This window comes from Lissotriton vulgaris, chromosome 11 (assembly GCF_964263255.1).
Source record: "Lissotriton vulgaris chromosome 11, aLisVul1.2, whole genome shotgun sequence".
Classification (NCBI taxonomy): domain Eukaryota; kingdom Metazoa; phylum Chordata; class Amphibia; order Caudata; family Salamandridae; genus Lissotriton; species Lissotriton vulgaris.
In genome coordinates this window covers 61,726,113-61,739,749 of record NC_141699.1, presented here as the reverse complement: position 1 = coordinate 61,739,749, position 13,637 = coordinate 61,726,113, and positions in this window count along the sequence as shown.

The window sequence follows — 13,637 nt, the reverse complement described above, 5'->3', positions numbered from 1 at the left end:
GGGAGTTTTTTCTAACAGGGGGAGTTTAGAGTCAGTGTCCGAAAGGGGGCAGTCCTTAATTGCAGTCTCTGGACACAATCCGTGAACTCGTTTTATATGGCTAGAGTGGAGCCACCCCTTGCGACCTTCTAGCTTTACTGCGGTCCTCGTGGTCATCAACACCAGCTTTGGCTGCTTCCATCTGGGTTCCAGAGGGCTTGATCTGTCGAAGTTACGAACGTAGACATATTCTCCTGGAACGATTTCATGCGGTTTTACTTGGATGTTGTCCGGGAAGGCAGCCGCAACCTGTGAACGACAAGATTGTAGTGCAGACATCAAGGAAGCTAGGTAATCTGTCAGCATATTACTATCGACATCGGTAATTTTTCGAGGCATAGGCGTACCCCACATATTGGGAGGTCGGCCGAAGACTACCTCATAGGGAGATAGTCCGGTTCTGGAATGAGCTACCATGCGCATATAAAAGAGGGCAACTGGCAAGGCTACTATCATTCCGATTCTTAAACGAACCGACCCAAATGCACCACCAGTCCACAGACCGGCGATCGACCCTCGAGAGCCAAACAAATGCATCACTCCCCAGCACCCAGCAGCGCCAGACACATCCTCCCCATCGACGGCCATCGACTCCGAAGCAGCGCCCCCCACTGCAATCGATCCCAAGAACGCCCCCTCCAGCGTCCCCATCCATCCGGAAAGCCAGCATCCCCCCGGACTCCCCCCAAACGGTCGAAGCCCCAAACCCGCACGTGCACCCCAAGGGTCCACTTATAATGAAATGCTTGTTGAACCATAGATTCTGAATGCTGTCTAACATGGCTTTTTCTCCTAAGTGTGATGGACTATGTGTTGTGTTAATGATAACCTGAACCATAGAGTCGGGGAGGAACCATGTGGCTCTTCCCTTCGTCATCCATCCCTGATCTGTCTGGATCCCTCCTTGTTCAGTCCATTTCTTGATTTTGTCTGGAGTGGCATGTGTCTGTATGTCGAGTACATCTAGAGTGGGATCCTTCACTGTCATACAATGTGTCTGTGTTGGTACTTCAGTCTTTGTCGTATCAGTCGGTATATCTGTTTGAGTCTGAGCTGTGAGTTTAGCTGTTCGATCTGCCAGGTCGTTACCCTGGGAAATAGTATCAGTGACTTTCGTATGTGCCTTGCACTTCATGATAGCAATGGATGCAGGTAAGTGTATTGCTTCTAACAGGGCTTGAATAAGGGGACCATGCTGTATCTTGGCGCCATGAGAAGTTAAAAAACCTCTTTCTTGCCAGAGGATACCGAAGTCGTGAACAACTCCGAATGCATACTGTGAATCTGTGTATATGTTTACTTTCAGGTTCTTGGCTCGGATGCAGGCTTGGGTCAGAGCGATGAGCTCTGCTGCTTGGGCAGACAATGTGTCAATACGATGTATTTCTATAACTTCAGTTTCAGTGGTCACTGCATAGGCGGCCACTAACTCTCCTGTGCTTGTTCTCATACATGAACCATCCACGTAAAGTGTCAGGTCTGGATCGGGTAATGCAATGTCAGTCAAGTCTTGTCTGGGCTTCGTTACAGTATTGATGACTTCTACGCAGTCATGTGGTGTCGGGTCAATTGTGCTCGAGGGTAACAATGTGGCAGGGTTTAATGTATTGCAACGTCTGATCTCTATGTGTGGCTGAAACAATGTCAATTCGTATCCTGTCAGTCTTGCTATGGTCAAGTGTTGTGTCTGGGTTCGGTTCAGAAGAACTTCCACAGAGTGTGGAACTTGTACTGTCAGAGGATGTCCTAACACTATTGAGTCGCTTTGTCTGATTGCTAGAGCTGTTGCTGCAACTGATTTGAGGCACGCAGGCAGAGCCTGGGCCACTGGATCTAATGTACTAGAAAAATAAGCACAAGGCTTGTGTTTTCCTGCTTGATCTTGTGTGAGCACAGATAATGCTGTGCCATCGCGTTCAGTAACAAAAAGCGTAAAAGGTTTGCTATAACATGGTGTCGCTAAAACAGGTGCTTGACATAAGGCTTTCTTCAATTCGTCAAAAGCTTGTGTGTGTTCCTGAGTCCAAGGGAGGACAGTCGAAGTCGCTGCCTCCTGTGTTGTCAACTGTATGAGTGGTTTGGCTAGATATGCATACTGAGGGATCCATTGTCTGCAGTACGAGGTGAGGCCAATAAAGGCCCGTACCTCCTTTTGTGTCTTAGGTTGTGGCAGATGTGCAATTAACTGGATGCGGTCTGGTGTCAGCTGTCTCCCCCACTTGGACAGCAAGTGCCCAAGGTATACCACTTGCTGGGCACAGAATTGTAGCTTCGAAGGGGACACTTTATGCCCCTTTTCGGCCAAGAAAAACAAGACAGTCAGTGACGCGCGCTCGCAGTCACGTTCAGTCCGTGCAGTTATTAACAAGTCGTCAACATATTGGAGCAGAGCAGTGTCAGCAGGCATGTGAATACTGTCTAGTTGTCGTTTCAGGGCTTGACTGTAAATACTGGGACTTTCTGTGAACCCCTGAGGTGCACGTGCAAATCTGAAGCCTCGGCCACCTAAAGAGAATCCGAAGAGACACTGGCCCCCCGGATGAACGGGGACACTAAAGAAAGCGCTCCCGAGATCGACTACAGTAAAGAACGCTGCCCCGGAATCAATAGCCGTCAACAAGGAAGACACGTCCGGCACTACTGGGTACCGAGGAATGATGCACCCACCTAACTCTCGAAGGTCGATCACCAATCCGTAGACCGGTGGCGCACCCGGGTCAGTTCGCTCAAGAATCGGAATGATTGGAGAATTACATACATTGGAGTCAGTTTCTATAACTACTCCTTGGGCAATCAGTTCGTCAATAATTGTCAGTAAGGCTGCTACAGCCTCGGGGGGCAATTTGTATTGTCGGATTCGGGGTAGTACAACTCCTTGCTTGAAAGTGACACGATAAGGTGTAATGTGCATACAACCTACATCAGTTGGACCTTGTGCCCATAAATGCGCTGGTACATTTTGCAATCTTGGGTCAAAATCTCGCAACACATAATGACCTTTGAAATCACGTAAAAATAATCTCACTCCTTCCGGAGAACAACATATTACAGCTCCTAATGCTTTCAACGTTTTAATACCAAGCAGATTTTCAGGACATGCTTTCGTAAGTAACAAGTCTGTAGTACGGGACAATGGACCAACTTCAAGGGAAACTGGCTTTGACACTTCGTTAACAATAGGCTTTCCTGAAAAACCCAGGGAAACATTCTGTGAGCCTGAGAGGGGTGCCCCTGGAACCTCGTCATGACTGATGGTAGTTCTGCTCGCCCCTGTGTCAATCAAAAATTTTCTGTCTTTCCCTAATACCTGACTATGTACATAGGGACCCTCTTGATCTACAGGAACCTCAATAAGAGGCAAGCCAACCTCCCTCTCTAGGCTGTTTCATGAGTACTGCTGGTAATCGGGGTAATCTGACTGTGCATACTGGTACATTTGTTGCGTGACATGTTGGTTGGCAGCAATAGGTTGGGGTTGGGGTACAGCTACTGTCTGTTGTGCTTGCTGTGGTGGTTGCGTGTTCTGTGGAATATGCTGTGGAACATGTTCTTGTCTAGGAGGACGCGGTCTTTCTTTCGTCCTGCCGGTAGCAATATTGAATTTCAGAACAGTACATTCGTTTATATAGTGACCTGGCTGTTTACAGTAGTTGCAATTCCCTTTAACGGGAGCTGCAGAATGACCTGGCGGTGCTGTACCCTTTTTCTGACCGTCTGCTGGAACAGACTGAGCTACTAATACTTTCATTTTCGTATCTTTCATACGTCTCTGTTCATGATCATGTTCCTCTCTAATTCGGTTCTGGTGGTACTGTAACATTTGTAACATTTGAGAAGGGGTATTTGCTTGCCATTTACTCTCGACTTTTAGAACTCTATTTTTGACTTGTGATAAGGAATTCTCGACTAATTTGGTCACAAAAAGATGTGGATATGATTCACTACTCGTTTTCAGGCCACTATTAATAATGAAACATTTCTCGAATCTGGAATAAAAATCACTAGTGTCTTCGTCTTGCTTCTGTTTGCAGGCTGAGATTGCATCCCAGTCTTCCTTTTTAATTGCCAATAACCTCGGCAAAACCTGTACTAATAATCCCGGTAACGCTTTAGCCTTATCCCCAAGACCAGTACCTGGAATTCGTGTATTTTCTTCGTCTTCTAATTCAGTCCAGATAATCTTTTTATCTCCCACCTCCCATTCTTTTTCTTTAAGTTTTTCGTAAATACCGGCTGGCAACAATACTTTCAACATTTTAAGAATATCGGGATAGGTATAATGCCCCATGAGTAACATGTCTTTTAATTCACGGTGAAACCCTGCTGGATCTTTATCATGACAAGGCACTATTTTCTTCATTTCCAATAGTTCCATTTTGCTTAAGGGTGTGTATACGAATACTCGTTGAAGCGCACCCCCTGTGGTCTGGACGGGATGAACTTCTCGTAAAGGATTCTGTCTGTCAATGTAAAATGTTTTCCTTACTGGGGGTGGAACAGGAGCGAAATGTGGAGTCAGAAATGTTCTGTATTTGTGTCGTTCTAGAATGACATTAATCAAATCGGTACCTAGGCCTCTCCATCTACCTAGGAGTAACTCGTCCAATATATTATATAGGGGACCTGGATCAGAATGCTGACTCTCATATAGTGTAATGAGATGCTGGATCATGTACATACCAGCTAAGCGCTGTTCGGTTGGGGAAAGATTCAAAAATGTTTGCGCTACTGAATCATCTTTATATACGCTGCTATTATCAGCCCATTGTACTGCTGATCGTGCTAGTTCTTGTTCACGCATGGTACTAAGTTCACTGTAACCTATTCTTTGTTTCAGTACTTTATCAGTGGCTTGGAATAAATGCTCAAGAGAACATTGTTCTGGTATGGGAGAAAGAAAACGTTTCTTGCTTTCTAGGCGTATGGGTCTGTCAAAAGGTCTTGCTCTACCTATGTACGCTATCATCTCTCGGTTTTCTTCTGTATCATCTATCTCGTCCTCTTCTGTGGTTTCATTCTCCTCTTTCTCGGCTTCCCTTTTGTGTATTAGTACTATTTCTTTACGGATTTTTCTGTACATGGATTCTATACAACCTTGTGTATTATGTTTACCGTCCGCTATATTATTACTCCAATTAATCAAGATGCCCATTTCCTCTTTGCTTGTACCTGGCCGATCTCGTTCCCTTATCAAACAATTTATCAAAAACTGTAAGATCATTTTCTGTGTCTTAACCTTATTGTGTGCCATGGCCTCCTGAATGCATTCTGGTCTCTCCCCTGTTCTAATGAAATGGTATATGTTATCTAGATGGTCTTCCATATGTGGTAGAATAGACAGATAGTTTGTGACTCGTCGTAAACGTAGTGAGAATAGCATCATCTCTTCTTCGCCTGGTACTGGATCATATCTGCAATCTGTAATGTACTTTTTAAGGGATGAGAATGTCGCTGCTCTGGGTGTACGTTGTAATGCTAACTCTCTAAGCGTCATTCGTTTTACTTGATGCGGGGTGAGAGGGAGACCTCCTGTTGCGCCTCCTGAAGCGGAAGCGAAAACATGAACTGGCTGTGTTGTAACTACTGGTGTCATAGCTGGTATAGTAGGTATATGTAATGGAGGCGGACTCTGGGTTGCATCTGTCGCAAAAGGATTGGTAGGACCAATAGCAGGAGGAACAGTAACAGTAGCAGTAGGGGAAGTGACAATATGTGCGGGAGTCGCGTCTTGGAGACGTGGAGGGGTCCTGTCTTGAACAGACTGAATAGGCTGATGTACATTATTAGCAGGTGGTACGTGTACATTAGTATATGCTGGAGCAACATCATCTAAATAGGAGGAAAGGAAAATGTCTGCTGCGGTCTGTTTATGACGGGCTTTAGTCGGGACCAATGGTGGTGGCAAGTTACGTGGTACTTCCGGGGTTGCCTTGGGCAGGCCCTCGGCAAGAACAGGATATAGACCTGTAATAAGGGCATTTCTTTGTCTGTCCTGTTGTTCTATTCTGACTCGTTCTCCTTCTTCTAGTAACTCTTTTTCTCAAGCTTTTTCGGATTCTTCTCTACTTCTCTCTGCTTTCCTGATTTCTTTCTCTGTTCTTCTATGCGCTTCTTTACGCCATAATTCTCTGGCATCTTTCTGGGATTGTCTGGCTTTCTTTTTCCATAATGCTTCTTCTACTCTCATGATGCAATCAGCATCCCATGTCCCTGAGACAGGCCATCTATACTTCTCTTCCAGATCCTTAGTATAATCCACCCACAAATCTAGGTACAGTATGGCATCTAAGCCATGCTTATGGTACATAAAATGTCCGGGAGTGTCCCTAGGTGGGACGGGAACTGCTTCTTCGAGTATCCCTTTCCTGGTTCCTATCTGACGTAATTTCGAGAACAGTGGCATATTTGGACTGATTTGAACGTGAACACAATGAACACAGTAATGAGTTGCAAACAATCATTCATACCACGACATAAAAACACATTAAAACACTTTCGAACAGATACTACCTGGTACATGAAAACATAATACTGGAAAATTCTCGAGATCTAGAATACTGGATTACTAGATGCACTGCTAGAACAGTACAGACATACCGGTCCCATAAAGAGACACGTCATACCGTATTTACCTAAGTAAACACGTCTGGACCAGGTCTGTGTACCCAGACCTGTCTTGACCGGGCACAAATTAATGAACCCGTCTAGATGCGTTCCCAATAACGGTACTCACCGGGAAGCAGAAACTGAAGGCCTCGGAAACTGGACTGGACTGGACTGGACCGCGTCAGGCTACGAATTCTCCTACTCATGCGCTTCGGAACAGGTGGGCCTCTGGATACCTCGGACCTTGCTCTCTCGACTTGGGGCTCTGGTCGGGATCCTCCGCATTCCTCACCGCCTCGTCTGGATGCTGGGTCGCAGTCTCCGTCTCATCCGTGGGCCTGAGGGAGATAGCAGGAAAACCCGCAGGAGTGCACTGGTTCCGTCACAGCTGTAGAAGGGGTCAAGGCCGGCGGTACATCGGCGGCGAGTGGGGAAGGGGGGGGTCCCTATTCGGGCGCCAGATTATGTGGTAAATAAAATTACCGGACTATTTTTCTATACATTAAATGACAATAAGGATAGCTCAATCAAATGAGAGGCAGAGTCCATGGTATCTGAGTCATACGGGCTTTATTGAAATGCCTCGAGGCATGGGACATCGAGTTCCATCACCACTAAGGTTCAGGAAGGGACATTCAACATTTTATTAACATCACACAATATATATAGTAAAACAGTATAATTGAATAAAATACAGTAGGCGTAACAGGTGAAAAGAGAGAGATAAGAACACATGTGCGTAACAGGAGGCGTGTAAGAAGGCGTACACGTGGGCGTGCACTTGACATGTCAGAGAAACGTCACATGAAACGTCACAAGTGGGTGGATGCTTAGAGAAAGTTTGCAGGATCAGCAAAAACGTTTGGCCTAGATGCGCGCGCAACTGAGCATGACGTGTAACGGAGGAGAACTGGGGGCTTTGACTTTTGCACTAGTAGAGGAGACTAATGTCTGGGATGTCAGAACGACCTGCACCTATAGCATATCTGGTATCTCATGTTTGGAGGATGTAGTGTCTGAAGTAAAAGGTCTTCTCGGGCAGAGGCCGTTCATCACTGAATGCTAGTGCGTGCATATGGATCTTCATGTAAAGTGCGGGGGCCATGGGCCTACCATGGTAACGGGAGCAGTAAATTACTTGCATGGAGACAGGAAGGCAGGGCCCTTTGCTCTGCAGCCGGGAATATGTTTACCTATTTCACTAGACTGGAATGTGTTTTCGCGGAGGCTGAGCAGATAACTGTAGGCAAAATATCGCTTTGGCAGGCAAGCAGGCCGAGCCGGGCACCGTTCGTCTGAGCAGGATGTAAGGTAGAGGTCAGGGATGCATACCTAAACTGCAGCTTTCAGAGGCAGAAAAGAACTCGGAGCCCCGATTAAGGGCTTGGCTCGACTGGGCCAGGAAACATGGAGAAAACGTGTGCTTTATTCAAAAGTGTACCATGTAAAGACGTTGGCACCATAGGCCTAGAAGCCTTATTAACGTGATTTTCTTGGGGAACTGTATAACTGACATGTTAACGTTGGATGCAAATGCATATGCGTCTTTCTAGCATGCACGGTAAAGGAATGTACATGTAAATGTACATGTATTTATATAGCGCAAATCGCCCACATCGCAGGCATCTATGCGCTTGCTTAGGGAACCCGTCCTGGTATTCCCCTGTGAGATACCCCGGCAGGGTATCCACAAGGTGAAAGCCAGGCATCCCGCCGCGAGGGGCCGTTGTGGAGATTAAGCAAGCTATTGCCCAGAGTCGCAGAGTGTGAACCCGTGAGTCGAGTAGGCACCGGAGTGAGAATTATCGAGTCCGTGGAATTATGGAGCCCAACCCCCGTCGGGGCGGGGAATTGAACCCTGGTCCAGGGCCGATCTCAGCTTCCGGGTCTGCCGCCTCTAACCCCTGAGCCACACTTCTCCATGACATACATGGAACACGTGTGTATGAATGGGGTGCGAGTGGGGGACACATTAGCTACCTGAAAATATCTATTACCTCAGTCCAAACAGTCTCCTTGACCCGACTTTAGAAAATCATCATTGGGTCTTGAGAATTAATGTTATGGAATTGGATATAGGACAGAAACATCAAAAATAATTAAATTTATCTATGCCAATTATGTATGTCATGCATATAGCCCATCACTGACTTCACTTGTCACTTTATGTCAGATAATTTCACAACTGTTAACTTCTTTGTTTTGCCACAATTTAATAGTGCATGTGACAGCCATATTTAAATAAGAAAAGGGTAAAAATACTCACACCTCATATGTTGTTGGTGTGTTCTTATCGCATATATATTGTCTTAAAACGTCATTTGTTGAAAAGACGATTTAGGATATATGGTTGCTTTTGTATTTAATTACACAGAACGCAGACATTTCTATCACCCAACAGAACTAATTGTTGATTATAGTACCAATACCCAGGTTCTGAGGGACACAGGGTTACCCCATTATCTTTAATGTACTCTAGAATGAAAGCAATGCGTTCCATCTCTGGGTCAACAGTTTCTCTGGACTAGTGCATAGAGCTTCCACTTGACGCCAACAGCTAACTTGTAAAGTGTCGGTACCTTGTGCCCACTCAACTAGCAACTCTGCACTTGTGCAGCACTTTACCTTTTTATAGGGATGCAATCAACTCAAAGTGGACCGTCCTTCAGGTACTGCTTGGCTTTATGATAATGAGCATCTCATAAATATTTTATTAAAATATATTTAATTATATTGCGTGCCAGGCCCTACAGCATCTTTTATTGACAAGGTCAGTAGTTATTTGGAAGACGGTCTATCCTCATCCAACTTGACAATTTTAGGCAATTTCAACTGCCACTTAGAAGCAAATTCAGACACAGAGTCGGCATATCTTATAGACATCATAAATAGCTTTGGCCTACCCTAATTAGTGAAAGAACCTACACAGTCAGCGGGTCATACACTCGATAAGATATTTTAAAACAACCCCCATCTCTCGGTCAAGGACATTTTGCCACTCACATGGTCAATCAATCAGCTGTGCAATTTAAGATTAATATGGTTGGTGGTACCAATGTGCCAGGGATCATACAAAATATGAGGACAGCACGCGGCAGGAATAAATTCAACCAGCAGAAATTTCAACATCTTCTTACCATCTCTCAACTGGCTTATTCTGATGATGCAGATAGGAATGCCAGTAATTTTACTTATTGGTTGGAGGCAACAGCTTCCTTATTAGACCCAGAATCTATTGGCAAAGTATGGTGTGGTCACCCCTATGCCCCCTGGTATTCTGATACATTGAAAAATGAGAACATAATTTGTAAAAAACAAGAATGTCTCTGGAGATCAGCTTCCTATACCAGGGAGAAGAAAACGTATACATCTTTTCTCAAGAAAAACAAAGCTATGGTAGTCATTGAAAAGGCAAAATATTTCACTCAGAAAATTGAGAAAAGATCAGTTTAATACAGTCCTTTCTCTTACATCTCCATGCACACCAAATTTTGAGTGCGATAAGATTGCTAAACACTTCCTGAGCAACGTGGAAAACATTTTTTTTTCTTTTTTTTTTTTTTTGGAAAACCTTTATTTTTTTTAATCAAAGTACACCGCTATTTAGCCATACATCTCGGAGGCTAGGCAGCATAATATCATTAGAGCGGCTGGTGCACACAACACATAGTGTAAAATAGTACGAGGTTTATTTTTAATGTTATAAAAATTAAGAAAAACGAAATAGAACACAATAAAAAGAGCACCAAACTAGTGCTAGAAGGCAAGGCAGAAGGACATGTATGCAACAATACCCAGGCCAGGGGAAGGCTAGGCCAGTAATCCTGAAAAAATACACATATGAACAGAGCCAAATGGATGATCATGGGAGGGAAAGAATGCAGGATGTGTCTATTAGTAACACTTGGGTTGGAGCCATAGGCTACGGAGGTAATCGTTCATCCAAGGGGGCAGTGTCAGGCGGGAGACAGATATCACCCCTATATTCATTCTAGGCCCCCCAGATCTTATGCCACTTCTTGGGTTTACCCCGGGCCACGTATACTGTTTTCTCACGAAACATACACCAATCCATGTTGGTCTTCCACAATGTCGCCGAGGGAGGCGACGCCGCGCCCCACTTCTGGGCAATGTCACGCTTTGCCACCATATTACCCAAGGTGATCCATTGGGTTTGCACACTGTTGTAGTCCGTGGGGCCCCTTACATTCAGCAGGCAGCGCCGGGCCTCGGCCAGCAAGTCCACTCCAGTCACCTCACTCATCACCATGTGGATACGCCTCCAGTAGGAAGCGACCGCATGACACTCCCAAATGATGTGCATGAAGGTAGCAAACGCACCACAACCACTCCTACAGAGGCCATCGACCGAATGGCCCATATGTATCAGTCGGGGACCAGTTACATAAACCCTATGTAGGATTTTCAGCTGGACCAAGCGCAATCTGGCCGGGCTCGCTACCTCCTTGGGGGATGATACCGCATATTGCCAATCTTCGTCATCCAACTCAACACCATCACGAACCCATTGCTCTCTCACACCAAGAAGAAGGTCAGTGCGGACATTGATTAGTCTTTTGTAAATCAACGAGATGGCACTGTCCGGCATATGACCGTCCAGTACCCTGTCTTCCAATGGGGACGATTCGGGGACCATCTCACCCTCCGGCATCACTGCCAAAAGGGCGTGCTGCAGTTGGGCGTACCTAAAAAATTATGTTGCTCCCAGCTGAAACTCCGTCTGTAGAGCAGCGAAGGATTTTATTTCCCCCTTGACCATCATGTCTTCAACTTTAGAAATACCAATCAGGTCCCATCGATCAAACCCCTTGGTATGCCACAATTTGCCCAATAATTCAGAGTCGTAAAGTGGAGTGGCCATCGTGAGTCTTCCTTTCCATCCCTGCGCTTTTGTGACCGCCCTCCATATGTGAACCGCTGTCCTAGTCGGACCTGTCATTCTGCCATCCAGAGATCTCGAGTACAAAGCCCTGTAATATTTCCCGTCGTCCAGGAGCCACCTTTCCATGGCGTAACCCGGACTTACAGCTGGACCATAGAAGCCATGATTGAGGGCGGCTAGCTGGGAAGCCCAATAATACCTCCGGATCTCAGGCAACGCAATACCTCCGTCGTGCCACGGAAGCGTAAGTTTAGTGATAGCAATGCGCGGCCTGCCATCCCAGAGAAGGGCCCGCTGTAAGCCCTCAACCTCTCTGAAATACCCGGATGGGACCGGGTCCTGGGTATTCTGAAGCGCATACAAGAATCTGGGCAGGGACATCATTTTGAACAATGCCGCACGTCCGGGCAGGGAAAGTGGCAGCTTCCGCCACCCCTCTACATCCCGCCGAAGGCCCGCAAGAGGGGGAAGCAAGTTGTTCGCATAACGTGTCTTGGTATCGACTGAAATGTAGATACCCAAGTATTTAAACCCCTGCCTCGCGACCTGTATGTTGCAATCCCTCGGGAGCCGCGGAACCTCACCTCTCAGAACATATAAATGTGACTTCGACCAATTGATGACCAGGCTTGAATGCCTACCAAAGGTATGCAGCACGTCGCACACCACGATAAGGGACTTGCAAGGAGAGGTGAGATAAAGCAAGATGTCGTCCGCGTATAAAGACACACGGTCCTCGAATCCGGGAGACCACTTTATCCCGTTAATGTCTGGATGAAATCGCAGCCACGCAGCCAGAGGCTCAAGCGCCAATGCAAACAACAAGGGCGATAGGGGGCAACCCTGCCTGGTGCCCCTGCGGAGAGCGAATGACGCAGATATGCGGCCATTGACTGTAACGTTAGCAAGTGGACTGGCATACAGAAGCTTGACCCATCCTATGAATTCCGGACCAAATCCAAACTTCGCCAACACCGCCCACAGGTAGTTCCACTCAAGGGAGTCGAAGGCCATCGTGGCATCCAAAGACGCCAATACGGCCGGCTCCCGGAGCGTACCGACCCTCACGAGGGCCCGTGGAGTCTCCTAAGATTAAGGGAGGTGTTACAGTGTGGAATAAATCCAGATTGATCCGGATGAACCAAGTCGCTAATCGCGCCAACCAGTCGGTTAGCCAGCAATTTAGCCAAGATCTTAGGCTCAGCATTCAGCAGAGAAATGGGGCGATACGATCAACACAGGTCTCTGGGCTTCCCTTCCTTATGAATGACCACGATGGTGGCCAATCTCTGATCCGGGGGAAGCGTACCCACCTCCCGCGCCTCCAGGAACATGTCCCGTAAGGGTGAGGCGATGGTATCGGGCTTTATCTTCTAGAGCTCCACCGGGATGCCATTGGGGCCGGGTGCCTTGCCGGACCTCAGGGAGAGTATCGCGAGAGCGACCTCGTCAGCAGTTATATCTCTATCCATGTCGTCATGTTCAGTGTCCGACAGGCACGGAAGGTCCTCCTCTCACAGTAGGGCATCGGAGTCCACCTCAGACATCTCAGAGACCGAAGTGTAAACGGACTCGAAGTACTCGGCGAAGACCATGACTATAGCGCTGGGGTCGGTAACAGCCACGCCATCCTCCCCCAGCACCTCAGGGACCACTCTGTTGGCCCTCTCCTTCTTGTCAAGCCATGCAATAAGCTTGCCCGCCTTGTCCCCGACATCATAGATCCTCCCCTGCTGTTCTCTGCCCATGATCTTAGCCGCGTCAGTAACAGTGGCCCGGTACTCTGACTGCTTAAGCGAGAGAACATGAAGTAGGTCCGGTTTCAGATCGGTCTCCAATTGGGAGTCGAGGTCCGTGATCTCTGATTCAATCCGCACCACGTCTACGTCCCTACGTCTCCGCACCTCGGCTATTAAGGAGAAGGCCTCTCCTCTCAAGACAGTCTTAAAGGCCTCCCATAGGGAGACAGCTGATGTGACCGAGCCCGTGTTTTCGGAGAAATAGAGCTCAATGGCTTTGGCCAGGAGTCCACGCGTCTTAGGGTTACGGAAGTACCACAGGTTAACCGGGGCCACCCTCTCGGCTACCA